Source organism: Bombus vancouverensis, chromosome 13, assembly GCF_051014615.1.
Source record: "Bombus vancouverensis nearcticus chromosome 13, iyBomVanc1_principal, whole genome shotgun sequence".
Lineage (NCBI taxonomy): Eukaryota > Metazoa > Arthropoda > Insecta > Hymenoptera > Apidae > Bombus > Bombus vancouverensis.
Genome location: NC_134923.1, coordinates 8,869,418 through 8,890,694, shown reverse-complemented (window position 1 = coordinate 8,890,694; position 21,277 = coordinate 8,869,418). Strand labels below are relative to the sequence as shown.

Here is a 21,277-nt window from a genome sequence, read left to right as displayed (position 1 = left end):
GTTCTTGATAGTATCATCTATCTCAGAGTCGTCCGTAATTTAAACTACAGAAGCTACTAACCACAAGCTTCTCACCTAACAGAGAAAAAAAGAAAATTGGCAAAGAAATCATACACCAAGACATCTATACGTACAATAAGATAGTATAAGGCTGTACATTGAATAGTATCTATCTAATACCGTGACAAAACAGTAGAAGGGTTGTATTTGTGCATTGAATAAAAAAGAACAAAACAGTGATCTAGAGATAGTTGATAAGCTATGGAGTGGAAAAATCTAATTTTTGGAATTTTTGTCTGTTTTGAACTGTGTCTGAAGGACACAGCGTGTGTTTCATCTCGATCTATTTTACAAAAGCTGAAAAATAGCCTGGCATCTGAGTTGTACGCGCTTTTATGTTTGACAGAGGTCATGCAATGGTAATTCGCGTCGTATCTGTTCTGAAATCGAACCATTTTACAATTTAATATTTTTACTACAGAGTATAAAACATGCACAGGTACCTTGCTTGTAAAAATTCACGTGCTTGAAAATTATTTTCTATATTTTAATAGTCCACGAGATCGAAGTCGCTGGAAAAAGCTAGATAGTCAAACACAGAAAAACGATTTCACGTTTACGAGTTATGTTTCGATAGTCAAACTTTATTCCACCCTGAAGGTTCAAAGGGCAGCCAAACTCAAGGAAGCTTACTGCCTTACATATGCAAATGTTTGAAGTCATGGGCCCTTGGCGTGGGGGAAGCGCGCATTGGTGGGGATAGCACGAAGCGATCCTGGCTTTGGGGCGGCAGTCGAGGTTTGTCAGTCGACCAAGTAACACGTGTTACGGTGATCGTCGTCGGTACAAACGCGCGACGAACAACGTGTACGGTCCAATAACCGCGAATCAAAACATAAAACAATGAACATAACCGTGTAACGCTCCGTGAAAATCAATACTTTAATAGTTGGAAATTTTTAACATTAATTTTAGTTCGAAGTTCCTCCGTGATTTCGTACTCGTGTGTTTTTTCGTATCGTTTGTATCGTTTATATACATACATATTTCGTGTGATATCTCGTTCGAACGAAGACTTTACTTGACTAATGGCCGTGCTTTTTGAACATAATTCGCTTCCTTTTTGATCGAAGAAGGAGGCTTTTCGATCGGAGAAGAAAAGAGACTCGCTTCTTTGGTCTAGTGGGAAGAAGGATGGAAGGAAAACAGCGCGTGTGACGCCGAACGTATCGTATGTGGTAAGTGATAACGTTTCACTTTGTAGTTTGATACTCAAAACTAGTCGAAACCGTGTTTGTTATTGTTTCCCCCGGAACACGTGCGCCTACCACGCATACCGTGTTTATATTAGCGAAAACGCACAATGCTGTTAAATCAACGAAGGGCGAAACAATAATATGTATTTCGCAGATATTTTCTAGATTTAAGATCCTCATCGACAAACCAATATAACTTGTATTTTAACAAATTAGCGACGTAATTGTTAATAACAGCATATATTTGATTGACAATGGGCGAAACAATTATACGGATTTTAGCAATAAATCAATAATTTATATTAATAACGTACGGCTATATTTGTCTATGTTAGAGTCTATAACGGTTTAACGATTCCATAATGCACGTTCGCTTGTTTTTGTCGTGCGATCCTGTCCCGTCTGTTTGTTGACAAGTTTTTTTCCAACGCTTGTATCCTTGGTCCCAATTGACTTCAATTTGATTATTGACTGTGATTTAGGAAGTAAATATGGCGGATGACAAAAAGCGCGCGTTTTTGTATCTGCTTGTGTTTTGTAGTTAAGTGCATACCCGCTAGGGGGACGTGTTTTTTATGCAGAGAAATAATAAAAATTGATAATATGGAATAATAAGTCTTTTTTAGGAGATTCTTCGAAAAGCAGTGAATTGATTAAGATTGATGGTGTTTTAATATAATTACCATTGAGATTATGATTGTATATAGGGAAGTTTCAATTGGAAAATTTTATCTTTATTTCGAAAAGGGAAGTTTTCCGCTTACAAGTCTTAATACGTTAAAGGTCTCGAGTAAGAATTCCATTAAATGGAGATATTAACTATTATTTTTAGTAAATTCAGTGTTATATAAATGTACATATTATATCACATATTATTAATAGATTAGATTAGTAATTAGTAGACTAGCAATTTGCAAAATTTATTCTATTTACGAAATTTCCATTATTTCGAAATTTTATTTATTTGACTGATTCTATTTCGTGAGAGAATTTTCGCAAAATTTCGGTAATAATATCATGCAAGAGACACTCAGCCGTGTTCTATTCTGGAAAAAAGTATAATATTGCGTCAGCAGGGCAACCATACATGTCGTAATAATATTATGACGTGTAAGGTATTTTATTTTGAACAATAAAGATAAATATGTAGGCGTAGGATAAGAATTCATTTTTCGAAATGAAATTACGAATAAAACAAAAGGGGGAGGATCGTAAATGAGATTTTGATATTCGATCCAAAAACGCATATGTAGGTATCAAGAGGAATTATGAGATTGAATTATGCGTATGAAATTCCACACAATGAGATCTTTTTCATTGGTCGACGTATTTAACATTACGGTTTATTTAATATTAATAAACGTTCAGGTATGCATAATAAATAACAGCTAGAGAAGGAATTATTTTACGTATAATTTTCTCCCAATGATCGAAAATTCGTTATAAAAATTGAATAACTCGCAGCCTCCGAGAATATACAACGAATGTTATAACTTTACGTTCGCTAGAAATTTGGCCGTTTTCTCAATTTTCATTCCATTTTATCACAATTGAAAAACCATCTGTCTTCCCATGACAAATTTATATCTCTCTGTTCCAATAAAAATCCTTTTAATTCCGATCACTGTCGTAATCGAATTCTTTTTACTCGTTTCTTTCACAAAAAAAAGCAAAGGAAAGGAAAACCGCATGATAAAATTTTGAGTACCAAAAGGACCGTTTTGCAAGCGTAACATAAAAGTATTATAAAAAAGCAAAAATTCATCAAAGCTATTCGCTGGAATTTTGTGACTCGGTTTTCCCCCCCCCTTTTTACCGCAATATGCATTGGGAATTTTTCTCCGAGGAAATCGAGGAACCAGCAAGTTTCGTGTACAAATCGAACGTACGATATTTCGTGGATTTATCTCAAGCAACGGGGAGCTATGATTTACGAAAAGGCTTCCGAGAATTATACTTGTTGACATTTGTGCATTTATGGCAAGTATAAATGTACAAAAATATAGAACGACATGCTAAAATGCACAAATGTACAGATATCGAAAATAAAATTTCTTTGAAATTATTCCATAATCGGTAATACTTTACAATTTAGTCGGAATTTGCGATTATTTTCAAACTTTGATACATCGAAAAGGGCTATCTAAAAAGATGAAATGTCACAAAAATACACGTGTCGCAAACAATTTCCAATCGCGTTAAAGAATATTTTTTATTTTCTAAATGAATCTTCACTTCAGTACGTCGAAACATACGAAAACTCTTATTGGATGATAATTATTGATATTAGAAAGTAACTAAATATTACCCAATAAATATTACCCAATGACTAAACCAGTAACTAAATATTACCCAATATTAGAAAGCAACTAAAATAAAATAAAATAACATTGATTACTCGATAGTAAATAAATACCATCGAGGTAAAATTATTTATTCATTCGATCGTTCGTTTGTAAGCGTTTTGAAAATAAACCTTTTACTTTGGATACAACTGTCATTGGCTAAACGAATATACCAACATATAACAAAAATATAACACTAGTCATACACGCCATGGAAATGAAGACGAATATAAAGTGTCTTTCGTATGTTTTTTAAACGTAGGCAACGATTCACAAAAAGTTCAACTGATGTACGAGTGAGTTGGCGTGTTTACATATACGTATTCGATTAATACAACTATTGGAACATAGTTGGTCCTGTGGGTGGATGTACAGAACGAAGGAAATCGTCCGAGAATCCTCGAACGAGCTAACACTAGAACTACCACACCAGTCAAATTGACTGGTTTTACAATTTTATTTTAAAATTCCTACTGCATGTTTCATTTTTTTCCACGACGATGTAATGATTTTCGCAACGACAACTAAAAGAATAATATAATGAATTTTATTTTCTTCTTTATGTATTCAAACTGAAAATAATTTTGTATCTAGGCTATTTATACTAATACCAGTCACTTTGACTGGTACTGGTTAAAATGTAAAAGGGTCCTGCAATCTGTTTATCGAGCCCCAATTAACCAGTTTCCTCGTTTTGTACAACTTCGCACACATTTTTCAAATTTTTACTGCGTATCGTTCGATATGATGATATCAGTTAGCAGGAAAATTCCGGATCGATCGCTAGATGCTAAGACTAGAAATACCACAGCAGTCAAAATGACTGGTTCGACAATTTTATTAATGTGCCAACCATCGTTTAGGAATCATAGTCGCAGATGGATTAATACCAAAAATGTACTACATAACATGGAATTCCTTTTGTAGGAAAGTAATGAATCAATAAATATAAAAATATTCTATTATTACGTACTTTTTTAAGACCAGTCATTTTGACTGGTTTTGGGTAGAAATAGGTTCGTGTTAACTATCGATAGTTTTAGTGTTAATAGCTGGAAGATTTCCCACCAATATGATATATAACAGTTTACAAAGTTGAAGGCGAATGGGCAACATCGGCAACGAGCTTACGCTCTTCTAATCTAAACATTCCGAGAATCGTTAAAAGTGGATCGTAGTTGTGGCAGGTTGTTGGTACGTGTTCAATCAATTTTATAGAAAACAGAAAGCAGAGATCGAAATAAATTATGAAAATAGATACTTGACACTCGTGTCACAGATTACAACACTAATGGACGATTAGCTGAAAATCTAATTACTTAAATATACGTACAAGCGAATTATCGAGGAATCACGTGGAAGATCGTGTTACTCGCGGAAAGATCGATTCGTCGAGTACACGATTTCGTCGCGTTTTACGATTTAATTGGCTGTTTGATGACACGATGTCTCGCGTGACCGGCTAAATACCTTTACCTCGGATGACGCCTTCGATGTACTCTTGTACAGATTCTATTTGCCAACAGGAAACCTTGGAACATAGACAGAGCATGAAGATCTTTTGCGATGAGTGTTCGCGGGTGTTACCTTTTTGAACACACAAGGGAACTCGTTAACACCGACGTTATAAGTCTTTGGCAATAGGTTCTGTGTAAGGATCGTTGAAAAACTGGAAATTAACGACGATGTCGAAGAAATATAATCGATGAATTGAATGTAGGTAATTTTTGGTTTATTTTTTAAACTATAAGCAGGGAGATTATACAGGGTGGTTGGTAACTGGTGGTACAAGCGGAAAGGGGGTGATTCTACGCGAAAAAAGAAGTCGAAAATATAGAATACAAATTTTTCGTTTGAGGCTTGGTTTTCGAGAAAATCGACTTTGAATTTTCGCTCGGTACGCGTGCACTTTATCACGTCTCGTTATAACGGATCTCACTGTAGATCTTTGTCTCGATTGACGTTATTTTTTTAATTTTTAAAATTTTTAAATTTTTAAATTTGTATTCTATATTTTCGACTTCTTTTTTCGCGTAGAATCACCCCCTTTCCGCTTGTACCACCAGTTACCAACCACCCTGTATATACAGTTGGTGTAAGAAGTATGTCTACACCACTGCGTTTATTATTGTATTTATATATCGTACTAACTAGTTAAAGGATAGCTAAGTAAAGAAATACAAGAGAATCTTTTTCGATTTTCCTCTTTGTGTCTTCTTGTTTCATCTTTCTCCTTTATATCTGTTTGTTTCAGTCGTATTGAATATTTAACGTATGTTTAAAACTCTTGGCTTGTACAAACAAGACCAAGACGTTGATATAAAAATTCAAAATTAAACTACAGAAAATTTAAATTTGCAACACGTACTTTCAATGAAATTATATTGTTTATAATGAAAACGCTGCTTACGAATAGCTTGTAATGGCAATGTGATAACTTGTTGAAATACAGTGCCGTATATACGCAGTGTCAAATGTGAAAGGATTAAAAGCTATTACGATGCCAGATTCTGTTCGTCTCTCGTTTCTCTCGAAAGTTTTCAAACTCGTCATTTTTTACCCTCTCGTTTCACTAGAAGTCGCGAAAAGCATCATCATGACAAGCATCGTAATATACTGTTTGTTTATAAAAATCATTAGGAAATATACGTATTTTAAAAATATTTCAGTTATATTTGTTATTCTACTCTGTAATTGCAGAAATTTTATTCCGGTGAAAGAGACGCTGTGTGAATTTTTAAATAAATATCGATCCGACCGTATATTTAAGTGCTTTTCCCGAGCTTCTGCTGCGAAAAGTTTCCATTCATCGGTTATCGGTGCGAATATTTTCACGTTCCGTGACACACGTTACGATACGCCAACAGAGAAATAGTACAAATTGCGATCGTATATCCGACGCGCTAGTTCCGCCGCGACGATCTATCAATTATTTCGTTTATTTCGATGTCCGACGAGTTTCGCATTCCCGGCAAGAGAAAAACAATTTTTCGATCGATCTGTTTTCGATTCGTTTCTCGTCGACAGCCGAAGGAACGGCACGGTTCTCTCTGATGCGTATGAATTTGATTAAAATGGATGTGCAATAGAAACTCGGTAAACAATCTGACGCAAATGTGATGAATTTTTGTCAGGTGCCTGTATTTTCCAGATTGGTGAAGAGCATAATTGCATTCTATTTTATTTCCCTAGCTTTTTTTACTTTATAGCATTTCTCTTATGTCATATTTTTTTTCTATTCATGCACTTGTATTTATTGAAATAAATAAATAAATAAATCAATTTTTATGTCAGGCAGTTTCATACGGAAAACTAATATACGTATTTCTAATTGCCTTCTTTCCACTGTCTTTTCCCATTTTTAATAGAGAGATGCAACTTCTAATAATTAATATTATACAGAATTATAAAATTCCTAACGAAATAATGAAGTCTCTGTATCATAATATCGTCCAAATAAAATCAGTTTCATTTAATTCTCCACATAACTGATGCAATGTAATCCGTTCAGTTCATCCGTTGAAGACTATACAACAATCGTTTCATTTCTCCTATTTTTGCATATTACGTGCATTCTGTACATTCTTGCACTTTAATGTAAATGTATGAAAAATGCGCAGTTTGATACTAACATCCAATAAATAGCAATATATCGTCGAAAGAAAAAGGAAACGTAATACATTTAACGAAGACTTTAGTTGATCCAAACCGTACTTTCACCCCAATAAACTGACCCAATAAAACACGAAGAGAAACCTATAATCGAGTAACCCGATCAACGTCCAACTGTGCTAAAAAAATTAAACACTTATCGACGGTTTGTCTTCGATTTTCCATCTCCATCGATTCTCTTCCTTCAATCCCATAAACTTAGAGCTACTATCGAATCTTGGAAGTATCGACACGAGCTTCCAAGAGAAACGAAGTTTTCTTTGGAAGCAAACTTTCTTCTTCGAGTCACGTTATCCGGGCACACGGTATCGCATTATTTGGTTGTTTAATTAAAAATGCATGGAACACGGATTGGTTTCTCGCGTGAAGAACTTTTCCAAAGTAGAACGTGGGTAGGTGTGTAACTTCCTGTAATCGTTCAGCGATGCGTTCGATGCGCCGTTCTGCATATATTTTAGCAACGTGTCGAATCTTTTCGAGTTTGGAGCCCCGGGCAATTCCTTTGGAATCGACAAGCTGAAATATTAAAGGATTTGAATGACCGGGACGAAGATTGTCAATGGAAATATATAGAAAACCTGTAATCTCGTAAGATATGTATTTGCGATTTTAGATTCAACGAAATTATTTTTGCTTTGGCCTAGTGGCGTTGTAGAATAAATAAGAGGTACAGTGTTTTACATTAAGTTGATATTTATATATAGAAATGGTAAGGTTTTCGAAGAAGATTTTCTAAAGAAATAAAATGTCAGAAAGTTTCCAAAATGGTAGAAATATATTACATATTTTTGAAAATGATACGTAAAATTTCTCGAGTTTTCGAAAACTGATTAATTATCTCGCGATTCATTACGAGTCTATCCACTACTTACCTAACCTTCGTTAAATAATCAGCAACCCAGCAAACTAATATATCCATCTATTCATTAAAGTGTCAAGGACTATAAAAAAATGTTAAATTAATTATCCCATAATTCTAAAAAGAATTATATCTCAGCCCTGCTTATCTAGCCTTCGTCAAATTAATTCTCAGCTAAACGATACTTGAAATTCCTCCATCGCTTCGTACCTTGAAGATTAACAGACAAGATTACCCAAAAATAAACAACGATCTCGTAACTCCGACTAGCTACTCCATATGAAATTTCCTGACCAACTAAAAAAGAACAGGGTAAAAATAGAAGAATTTCGTTTCATGCTGGTACGATAAAAATCTGCGAATTTGGCGAAGGTTATCGTGTTGGAGAACCAAAAGTGGTGCGTGAGCCACAGGTATCCACGGCCGATGGACTAACGTTTGACTATCGCTAATAACGCATAGCGTAAAAGCGGATAAGTCGGTTAACGTGGAACCTTTTTTTTTTTTATCAATTTACAGTGAATTAATCCTGAACCTCGAATTATTTTTATCTACGTATAGCGTGACCGAGGGAAATAAGTCGCGGTCGAAAGGAGCGGCATTTTGTGATCCCCAACCGCGAATTATCGTTCCTTGAAAGACTTTTTTCAGACACGCTATATCCAGACCTCGAGATAACAAGTTCGTGTTACAGCAGAACCTTAAGCAGCGATACATAGTTACACGTGTGAATATCTTCTCAGAATTGAAATTCGAAGAAACGTTTTGCAATGAAATGGATCTTCTTACCTTTTTATTCGCGTAAATACCTTTGGAATTTAAAAAATTTTTTTAGGATCGTTGGTATGGTTTAGAGGTATATCCAGAGAAGATGGTAAATAGTTCGTAAGATATTCTTGAAATATCATACGTATACGATGTATAAATTGATATAAAGTGAGATAGAAACAGACAGAAATTATAAAATTCTATGTAAATAAAGAATCTATATATACATGTATATAATTGTATAATTCCTAATTTATATATTGGAATAGAATTTTATAATTTAAGTATATAGAATTTTGTAAACTATATAGTATATTATACAGATTTAATATTGTAACAAAATTAAATTTTTACAGTGCTTTAAGCAATTCTTAATATTTCTCGATACATATAGAAGAAGGTACGTTTCATTTTTATTTCTTTGACACAAAGAATCTTATTTCTTCTTTGAAGCTATAGCCATCAGACGACAAATCTATAAATTAAAAGGCAGGATTTCTAATTTATATGTTTACAATATACAATTACAAGTAATCGATAAGAAATTGATCTTTTATAGAAGGCAATAATGCTATAAAATTACAAAGAGTGATAGGAAATTAATTCTTGCAAAAAACTAGAAGATATTTTCTAATTGTCAAAATATTCCTAATTTTTCAACAATTTTTATTTCACGAAAGTCGTTCGAACCTCGTATCGCGTAATCCGATGAAAGTAGACAAGAATCTTAGGGAAGAGCTTCTCTCAGTCTTTTTTCGATTTTCCGTGACGTGAAGAATAAGTCGAGAACTATTTTTCAATTATTAAAATATTCCTAATTTTCTATAAATTTTCATTTTACGAAAGTCGTTCGAACCTCGTATCTCGTAGGACAAGAATCATAGGGAAGAATTTCTCTTACATTTTCTGTGATCTTCTCGATCATGTCGAGCAACGTCGCTTACATTTTACATAATATTTTACTGACTGTGCTGAATCGGCCGGAATATTACGTCGTCGTGATTTATCTCGCCATCCTTTCGGCTTTCGTTTGCGTAACCAAAGGATTGTTTGTAGTGGCGACGATCTTACGGAGATATGTTGGAGCCCTCGAAAGGAAGCAGCTCATCCATCTCGAAGGTCTTTCGCGTTTCTTCTTCATCGTCGTCTTTCGTGTCCTTTGTATGACATATCGATTTATAATAAAAGTGGCTATAGCCGAGAACGGGGGCTGATCGATGACACGACATTTTTATCTATTCTCATTTCTGTTGGTTTCGAGGAAATGGAATGACTATCTTTGAGAGTGGAAGAGGAATGATATTGTTTCCTCGGTCTTCTTTGAAATTTATTGGTTGAAACGTCGGTGTCAGTTTTTCGCCGAGATGAAGCAGAATTGGGGTTGGTTTTTTTAGAACTGGAAGCTTCTTTTTTTTTCTAGAGATTGCTTTTTTCTATGCGGAAATGTGTGGTTTGATAACACAGGGCACTGATTAGTGTCTTGCATACTTTGTACTGAAAATACAGTAATTTTCTTCTTGACATTTAATGGACGTTGATTTTTTTTTTTAATTAAACGCGCGTATTTTAAGAGAAGATTGTATTCTACTTTTGACAAATTTATGTCTTGGTGGAAGATTCTAATGAAATTTTACGTTGATATTTGTTGCGGCTTTTTCTTAGGAATCTTTTTCTAAAGAAGACAGGAAGATCATTTTTAGATAGAAAAGGATAGAAATCGTCTGTTTGATTTCGTTCGAAACATAGTCAATAGAAAGTTAATGTGGATTTTTCTCTGCAGTGAAAAGGAATAAAGGATGATTGTTCAAAATTAGAAATGAAGTCTTCACAGCGAAGACCGTATTTTTCTTTTGATAAATTTTTAGATTGATAACATTACTGCTATTTTTTATATTAATTATCGCTTTAATTAACTTGGAAGTCTTGCATTACGATCGAATAGAGTTTCCTTGCGATATGATATGGTAGCGATCATTTTCATTAATTCTTCGTTTAATATTTTTCACTGTACTTTCTTTTTCTTTATCTTTTCCGTTTAATCCAATTTTATCTGCAAGCAATTCGGATTAAAACGGAGCTCTCAAACTTCTAATTGAATAATCACGCAGATACCATTTTTGCCTGTTAGATTTATGAATATTAAAGTCATCCTTTAATCAGACCGTATCCTTTGTTTATACGTAATTACTGTTTCCCTGGATAATGAACGCATTTTAGGAAGCTACGAGAGAAATTCCACTGTCAGCGAAAATATCGCAAAGCCTGGACGAGTAAGAACGAATTTATAAGTTAACGTAGAATAAAAATTATTTTAAAACTGCCTGGAATTATAATGAACAGAAGGGAATTATCATAAAGCATTCAGAAAAAATAATTCATCCAGTATCTTCTTAATTCGACAAATCAAGAATTCTTCCTTTTTCTCCAGCTATTTCCAGATTAAAAATACTAATCTAAAGTTTATCCACACAGCCGTCCAATTAGCAATATTTTTCCAGCAAGATTTAGCAATTTTTCTCTTGCCATTTAAGGTCACAAATTTGCGAAAATATTCTACTGAGCTTTTCGATTCACAACCATTCGAGCAGACTATTTAATCTCCGATCTTTACGCAATTTTTATGAACAGACGGGCTTCTGAAGAGAAATTCCCGAAGAAATAAAATCGCGGAAAATTGCTAAAGAAACGTTTCTAAAGGGGTGAAATCTAAGAATATCGTATATTTTTTGTACAATTTATGCATTTTGAAATTCCGCATAGACGCATAGATACAAACTCTCGTTCGAAAATAGAACAGTCCGCGATTGACTTTCATCAACCTACGTTTCTTTCAATTCCAGAGACAATCTCTGTTGGATCGGATGAAAAATAAAACGACGAATGCGAGAATGTAATCCACTGTTAGTATGACGCTCTACAGGGGGCAGCCGATCGAATTCCGTTCAATTATCAATGAATTACGTCAGTCGGCCGCCTATTTGTCGGTGGCAAATGTCAAAACAAAGAAAAAAACTATTCGTTCTTTGACGCAAGCATCGTGTACACGCGTGTCTACTCTACGATGTAATTTTGTTTCGCGACAGGGTGACTGTACTTTCTTTTAAAACTGGTTCACACACGGCCAATATCATCGATATTGCTTAGCGACAACCAACCAAATTTTTCCTTATCGATAATGATTATCGGTAACCAAAATAAAATTCGGATCATCGATAATAGTTACTAGATAACAAAAAAAAAAAAAAAAATTCCAGACATTTATATTGGTTACTGATAACCAAACTAACCGATAACTACCGATAATGAAAGAAATTTTTATCTTTTATAACTGTTATTCCCAATGAAAATTTTTTACCCAAAGATATGATCCATTGTACCAGGACTTGTAAAATTTGTCACAGAATAGTTGTGATGTTTAGATTAATATAAATTAAATGCCATGTTAATATAAGTTAATATTTGACAGAAACGGAGAATTTAACGATTTTATTTATGTTCCTTAATCCTTGCGAAAATTTTCCTCTTTGTTGTTTTTAAAAAATATTTAAAGTTACCTGAAAAGTAATTTGTATACTATTCCATACGATCATCGAGCATCCTGGTTTAAAATAATGTATATTTCAATCAGTGACCAGCTGTTGGTCTATTTGATCAAGAAATCTAAAAATTTGGAACGACGTTTCTTTAAACTGTCCGACTAAATTTTAGTGTTCACACGCGACATTTCACTAACGTTAATTGCTTCTTGCCTCAGCTACTGTAATGTCTTACTCGACTATCGCATTAAAATCTTGGTGTTCAGTCACGGCAAGTTACTAAATTCCTTGCTACTCGTCTGCTGTACTAGTCGTGTCTGAACCAGCCTTTAGAGATTAACAATAAGACGCGAAAGATGAAAAGCTCGACGTGACGGTGAAGGATCCTCGAGGCTAGTAGTTTGATCCGTGCGAGGTCAGACGTGGCTCGATAAGCCTCCGACGGATATGCGCTCGGCTCAAGGTCGAGTGTTTGGAACCTCTTTCTGTAATTGGATTAACTAAACTTTCCTCGTTGAAGGAGTGGAAATTTTCTTTTTTAATAAATCATTAGTGGACTGCGGACTTTTATGTAAATGCATATTTTCGAGAATATAATTAAAAAAGGTAGAACGTCCGCCAATATACATAGGATGACGTCGATACGCTTGATGCATCATTGATATAGTGCTAGAAAAATTCTTTTAAATTGTTGAATAATTTATAAATTAACCCGTAATCGCGCGTGAAAGATTTTTCTAACCTTCGTAAATTAATCTTCACCTTATTTTAATTGAGTTAGAAAAATTGATTTCCAATCAATTACTAATCAATATAGAATTTTCTTTAGTTTGAACTTTTCAGCAATATCTTTTCCAGGAATATTATTTTAATATACCATCTGCTTATCTCTCTATCTCCTTGAAAATATCTCGCACGTCCGTTTTTCAATATTCTTTTAGCGTTGTTCATAACATGTGCTATATTCTAGATATCGTACATACTTTTTCATATCATTCTATGCATTTCTGCATCTTCAATCGTTCCATAAATGCATCAAAGTCTACGGTCTAATTATCAATGTTATCGTAAATTTAATCATCCGATAATATTCATGGAAAGCCAATATTCTTAAAATAATAGAAAACGTGCAGTGTCTTTTTTTTTATTTCGTTTTAAAGAAGAAGAGGAAAAAAGGACAAAGATAAGGAAGAAACAGAAGAAAACTCATCGAACTGATAAAATGTTTGGATAGTTGTTAATGGTGCCTCGAATGACGGAATTCTAGCGTATCGAATTCCCATTTCAGAAACTCTACTAGTCTATCGTTTCACCTGGACGATGGATCCCAAAGATAACGTTAACCGGAGAAAAGTTGGATCGAGCGGATGTTTTTCTCTCGAGTTACAGCAGTAGCTGTATTATCACAGTATCATGCCCAGCATCGAGCAGGAAAAACAAATAGAACGAGATAGAGATAGAGATAGACAGATAGATAAATAGAGAGAGAGAGGAGAGAGAGAGAGAGAGAGAGAGAGAGAGAGTAGGGTTGGTCGAGAATTTCGCTTAGAAATTCCATCCACGGTATTCTTCCGCGTTTCGTGACAGCGTTACGATCCATACCTTTGCTAGATGCAAATGACGAAGTAATATACGTGCTCTGAGATGCATGAGAACGTGCAACACCGATGACGAGATCAAGCAACTCTATATAACTCGACAACTTTTCTTAATTTGCTATTCGTTACACTCTGTTCTTGTCTGCGAATTTAAGCGTAGTTTTCTCAAGTCTGCAAAGAGAAAGAGTTTCTTCTGTTCATTGTCTTTCTTCTTCTTTTTCTTTCGTTGCACATGGTTGCACACAAGCAGAACAGTTCCTTCTGAACAATTTTTTATTTTTGGCTTTGAACGATGGAATAGAAACAGTTTTATATATAGATATACATATAGTTTGAAGAGGATTTCCCTAGGAAAAAGTTGCTCCTGTTTCTCATTTCTTCGAGCGAACAGCGATACGCAATGATATTCGTGCACTATTTCTTCGATAATTTCTTATTCTTCAATTTGAAAGATGGAATTGCAATGAACGAGATAGCGTTCAGTATAATTTTACATAGTTCGTTAACTTCCTCAACTAGTATTTCATCAATAAAAAATGTTATGCTTTAAAGGTGTGCGATACGAAACTTGCAATTATCGTCCATTGGATGTATCAAAAATTCCCTTGCAAAACTGGTTGGCAACTAAGCGATTGCGGGTTTTGTCGTTACCACCTAATGACAAAATCAGCAATCACTTAGTTGCCAACCCAATATATGTACATAGAATATGTATAGGGTTGTCCGAAAAGTGTCTTTCTTTTACAGACACGCCTTTTACAACGACGTATCTTTATACAAACATGAAACCTAATCTGTCGAACGTTGTGATGTTTATTTTGATAGAACAAAATGGATCATACGTAATTCGATAAAATAATGTAAAACGGAAAATGTTATGCATCCATTGTTTCCTTATAAAACGAAAGAAACTTTTCGGACAACCTAATACTACGAAAGGAAGTTTCCTAAGACTGCAACATTATCTCTTGCGAATGAATGCTATAGAAAGGAAACTGAAAGATTTCTTAGAAGCAGTTGGCAATATGTGAAGCATTATTGCTTTTATTGCAGGAATGTGCACCTGTGCTTCGAACTTGAAAGAAGACAAATGCGTACGTATATTTAGAGGAAAAGAAATTCATATAGTTGAACCAGAGAAAATGATACACGAAAGAAGGTGAAGATAACTTTCTAACTAGATCACCAACAAAGGGATAGATACGAGCCTTTGCTACTTACGTTTCACTCCACACACTTGAGGCAGCCACTCGAGGCGCCTTCTGGTTTCTTTGTCGAACATCTTTTTACGTTTGAAAATTAGGTTTCTAGGAAATTACGATTTCTCAGAATTTTCTCCTTGCTCTTAGCTTTTCCTGCTACACCAGCAATGTTTCTTATTTTGCACATACTATTAAATATTAATATTACATTTTTATATACACACCTCTGTTCATAATCGTCGATGCACTTACGAAGGATTAAATAAATCTGCAAGATCTCATGCGATATCTTATACCATAAAGATTTCATATATTCAACATATATACATCCATAATTATCGCGTATCACAAAATTTATTCTAAAAATACTTACAAAAATTATTGCATATTTGTAAGTTACTATAAAATGCTATAAAAAATATTATAAAATACTATGTAGCGGCACATGAATCAACGGAAGATTCGGATATTATTGTCCCTTGGAATACCAACGTTGTTTTCGTTTGCTAGGTTCAAAGGTAAACGAACTCCGGGCAAAATATTATCGCCGTTATTCGTGATCGTCAACCGGAGTTACTTTTTATAATAACAACTGTAGGTATAAATAGACGAACGTGCTCTCTAGGACAGTTCAATGGTAGAGTAATTAGCGAGTATTACGACAAACGTGAAACCAAGTCTGTGAAATGTCGCGGTGTTTGTCTCAACAGAATAAAATGGTTCGTACATAATTCGACAAAATAATACAAAACAAAAAACATAGTGCGTCTATTATTTCCTCATGAAACGAAAGAAAGTTTCCGGACAACCTGATAGTTACAGTGATTTTGATATAACTGACTATTACAATTTTATCACTCGTCTCTTTATTAAACGAATCGACGCGTTTAATATAAGTCTCAACTATATCCAAGAATATATCCTGTTTTTCCAAAGGATGCATCACAGACATCATCTTCACTTATCAGGGCGAAGTTGACTTGCATTTTAGGGATAACGGAATTATGGAGATGAGGTAATTAGAAATTAATCCAAAGTTATGAGAGCCGAGAATAACCGAGAAATGCAAATTTTGGTTTCGTGTAGCTCTTGGTATTATCGGGTGTGTTTCAACTTGCAACGGGATATCTTTGGCAGCTTCAGACTTCCGTAACTCTAGTTCGAAATTCAACGTCTCGGGCTATCACGTATTTCTGATAAATCGCGTCGTTTCAAATTTAAGAGAGTCGTGTTTTATTACGACATTATTGAAATTTCAAGATGTTTCGTGTAACATAAGTACTCTATGCAAATAAAGTAATTTCGTCAGCTCTAGATACACATAGTTAAGATTATTATTATACCTGGTATTTTTATGCATTCATATGAATATAAAAGTAATACAAAATAAATATTATAGTATATATATATATATTTATTATGTGTTACTATACTTCACTATATATACGATAATACAAAAAATACAGAATGCACGCAATATGAAAAAATATCTAACGTATTCAAAGTAAACCACAGTTCATAACATTTAATAAGTGAAACGAAGCTGAATTTCGATAAATATCTTCGCTGTAATTATTATGTACATATGTATATTTCCTATGAACCTTTATGAATACGCGACGCTATGAAATGTTTGAGAATATCGCAAATTTGCATGGAAATTGACGTTAATTGTTGGTATGTTTGCTTCTATTTAATTGTCTGAACTGGCCGCGGTCAATTTTGTTCGCAATTTGTTTGATATGTGTTTGCGATACGTAGCACCAACTCGCGATTCTAATAACGTTTCATTGGCGTTTATCAACCTTGTTCAGCAAATATTAGGCGATCGCGCGTATCTCAACCGCGTTGCCAATGTTATTATATAAGTTGTCGCTTTCATCGTTTCACGAAGCCGTAAAATGTCCGTTTTAAGACCAGAGGAAAATTAAGGAAGCAAAAATGATGGAAAAATAGGAATTACGTAGAAGAGATTTTTAGGATAAATGTAAAAAATGTAAAAACAAAGATAGCGTGTATTTTGGTAGATTAAAAAGCAAACAATAAAATTCACAAAATAACGAGGCGAGAATTAATTAGAAAGTATAATAAAGTTATATAATAGCTTTAATAAATAAATTTGTTTCTACAATTCTCTACAACACTAACTACCATTCTCGACATAGATTCGTAAACCTGTTCGATAAATAAAACACTCGCTTAATTTCTCCTCTTTACGTAATATTTGACATTTTCTTCCTCGAAATAAAACACGAGCGATTTTCCAAAGGAAAAATTACTCCACAAAACCTTCGAATACCACCGACAGAACACATCGTTCAGAAAGGAACGTATGCTTAAACGTAACGTTTGGTTTTCTGTGGAGACAGAAATTGCAAGGGGGGAAAAAAAAGGTAGGAAATAGTGCTGCTTGTCAGGCAATCCGGTTTTCGTTGGTAGCACGATTTCCACTGGTATAACTGGTCCGATTTGCAGTGCTAAACAGCATTAAAATTCATGAAAACCCCTGGAGTGGCCACGCTCGGCTGCTCGTCTTTGCGCGTATGCCCGTCAAAAGAAATTCAAACAAACGAGTGCCTGTGGCGAAGTGGCTTACACTCGGCTTCTGCCTATAAATTACCACGCGCAGTGATTTTCACGCGCCACGTACAATCTCACGCGAAAACGACCGTCCTTTCCTCGTGTTTTTCACCCACTCACGCGTACGCAACGTTATCTACGACTGAAACGTATAACACGTCTTTGTAATCAAAGTCAGCCTGGAAAGCGTCCGATTCTACTTAAAACAACAAGCCGAGAATGTAGAAGAAAATATTTTTACGCGATTTTTCGTTCTCGTGGCAACTGAGTTTGAATATTGTTCGGATGTACGTTTGTCTCACTCATATAAGGACCAACCAAGGATTTATCGTAATATCGCAAATTTTATAAAATTGTAAAATGTAGGTAGAAGAAATAGCTGCGAGGAAAATATTAAGCGAATCCTTGAAATTCTCTTTCATAGCCACGATATTAATTAACGATCGATATGTACATAATAACGATAGTGTAAATCGATTGAAAAAGATTGGAAATGAAACGTGGATTCATAATGGGTTAAGGAAAAACGAAGTATAGTAGTCGTTTGGAAAGTTGCATCAGTGCCTCACAAGAACAATCTGTGTATCCAATTCTCAGAACTTCATTTTATGTTATAAAAGGTAGAACAGAGAGGAAGAAATTTTAAAGGCAAACAATCATTCCATTCTCACTCAAAAGATTCATCTTCGAACTTTTTACAACTTCCATTCTTTTTCCCTCCCTCTCTCTTGAGTCATTTTTAATTTAATATTTCTCACACCTGGCGTCTTTAAACCGTAGAAAAAGATCAATTTCGAGGCCGCTAGGATGGATTCCATGGTATCGTCTGGAAGGAAATTTCGAATCGGGAAAACAAAGGCTGCCTGCAGATGTAGCACCTACTCTTCTGTTCGCAGTAAAGTATAGTCGATTCCTTATATAACACTGAAAATATTCTTCGTATTATACGAGTGACACACATATGTTATACAAATACGAACATTATGTATGCGATTGAAACGAACTATTTATGAAAGATGCAATTTTTTGTTCACCTTTTTTTTTTATTGCAAATAATTTAATAATCTGTTATAATCGTATCCTGTGTCGTTAGTGAACGTTGCCGATCTGTTGCTTTATAGAAACTGCCTGAACATTTCGATCGAAATAACGTATTCAAATTATTTCGTATTTTAACGTATATAAGAAGTAAGATGCGTTTGTGTTTAAATTGCCCGCGTATTAAAAAGTATTGGGGAAGTTTATGAAATTGTAGTTAAGAATACCGAGACCTCTACGAATCATCGTTCATGTAAAGTGGATATATATCGTTGAATTTTATATACGAGTTAAGAAAGGATCTGCATTTGCATTTTCATTTGCATTTTCATTTGCATTCATAATATATTTCAACCGTAATTTTTCAAGCTTCATTAAAAGATTTGTACTGGAAAGAGCCTTGCCTCTTGCGTATTTCATCTGAAAAATTTAAGTCAGTCAGTTACGTATTTTCCATCTCGTACAATTCGTGAACATTTTTACCATAACATTACATATATGATACATACTTTTCATACATGGTCGACAAATCCAAGTGAGATATAGCGGGATTCGCGTGTTAGAACAAAATTGTACTTAATGCTTCGTTAAACAACCCTCGATAGATGGAATCTTCACATCCAAACTCGTATTATTTAACTTGCAATTACTATAGCGGTCGTTATATCACGTACTTCTAACTGATTCTAATTTGCAAATATCATTAGTAGACTGCGTTTGTAGAAAATCGAAAACAGTAGAAACATACAGAGTGTCAAAAAAATACCTGTAATAAAAAGTAATAATAAAAAGCGATAATAAAAAGTGTAATAAAAAAAAAAGAGCAGCTGTTATAATCTTTGATGGGCGACATAAATTTTAAAGTAACGTCCCATTGCCATAGCTGCGTTAATGAAAATATGAAATTACACGAAATGCAGTCTGATCTTACTTACTTACAATAAATAAATTATTGCTCCGGTGTAACCAGAGTTCCCTATGTTTTCCGTAAGAATTCCTGAATAAAGTTGTACCTTCGTTGATATATACCAGCCGCCTTTATCTCTTTCGTATGTCACAATTTTTCTCGTTTAGTTTCCTTTCCATCTACCTTTGTTTCCGAATATCTCACTTTGATCCTCCAACCCTTACTTTTTCTACGGTTGCTTCATTCCCTTCTGTCTTGCCTGGCTCATCCCTTTCTTCTTCTTTCGTTCTCACTCAGACCAACTGGTTTCTTATGCCAGCAGGTCCCTCCTTATCTACTCTGACCCGTGGTATCCTTTTTACCGTGTACAATATCGTGAAACGCAAGGAATAGCAACGAGGTCGTGGTTCAAGGCCACGCCTTTTCAACCACACGTGTCTCGCAATTTTTTCTTTCCTTCTCTCTTTTTTTTCCCCTCTTTTCTCCTCTCTGATACTTGGCGACTTTTATCGAGGTCCTTTCTTCCCTTTCACGTCGACCATTCGTACTCTTTGTTCGGCCGTGAGGTTATTACCACGCGAGCGAGAAAGGAACTTCTGGTTTCTCAGGGTTTCGCCAGCCAAGAAATGGGTTAAACGAAATTTTTCGGGGCCAACGAAGGGTTTCCTAAGGCTGGCGGATTCTTAAAACAGAAGAAATTTATATACCGCGATGGATTTTCCTCAGTTAAGAGTATCTTTTTTCATTTTTATCCCGTGTTTAAGGTCACGTGCAGCTTTCATGGTTATTGATGTCCACGGTGAGAATGATCGGTGGAACAGAACGTATCGAACTATTAGGTTGTCCGAAAAGTGTCTTTCTTTCGCAAACGTGTTTTTTACGACAGTGCACCTTCCTACAAACGTGAAACCAAGTGTGTGAAATGTCGCGATGTTCATCTCAAAAGAACAAAATCGATCGTACGTAATTCGACAAAATAATATAAAACAAAAAACGTAGTGCGTCTATTATTTCCTCATAAAACGAAAGAAATTTTTTGGACAACCTAGTAGAATAGATCGTACGAACGAATATCTTGCAGAGCTTAGAAAATCTGCAGCTTCATTGCCGGAGTCCTCTTTTTTGTAGCACGTTGAGCGAATTAATTAGGTCATGCTGTACTGTTGTACCCTTTTAGTATTGTATTTAGGCGATTAGGATATGTCTAGTAGAATCTAATAAATGTCGCATTTATATTAACAAAAAGATACATTAATAATAAAATTAAATGTCGTTTATATTTGGTTTACTTTTAGCGATAGGGTGTGTACAGTTCGTATGGTCTGTAGTTAAGAATTTTGTTCCAGAGAAATACAGAAACGAATATTCGTATAAACAAAGATGCAATATCAACGGACTGAATTTTTGATAGAAATTTCACGGGAATTCCTGGAAATTAGTAGCGGAGATTTTAATTCGAGAGATTTTCAAAGGGAGAAGGAATTTGCATATTGCGAAGAATTCTTTTGTCCTGAGA

The 21,277-nt window shown here is 34.6% G+C and overlaps 1 protein-coding gene across 4 annotated transcripts in view; it reads left to right on the top strand.

Moving 5' to 3' along the window:
* Positions 1–807: 807 nt before the first annotated feature.
* The window catches only part of LOC117161108 (uncharacterized), a 101,123-nt gene continuing 80,653 nt past the window's right edge, over positions 808–21,277 (top strand). For 3 of the 4 annotated variants that reach the window (XR_013059926.1, XM_076623887.1, XM_033342373.2), the window contains exon 1: positions 808–1,238. The gene's annotated coding sequence lies outside the window, so the exon portion shown is untranslated. Of the gene's footprint in view, positions 1,239–18,596; positions 18,712–21,277 lie in introns of all 4 variants that reach the window. The other variant, XM_076623886.1, reaches the window with a different exon arrangement.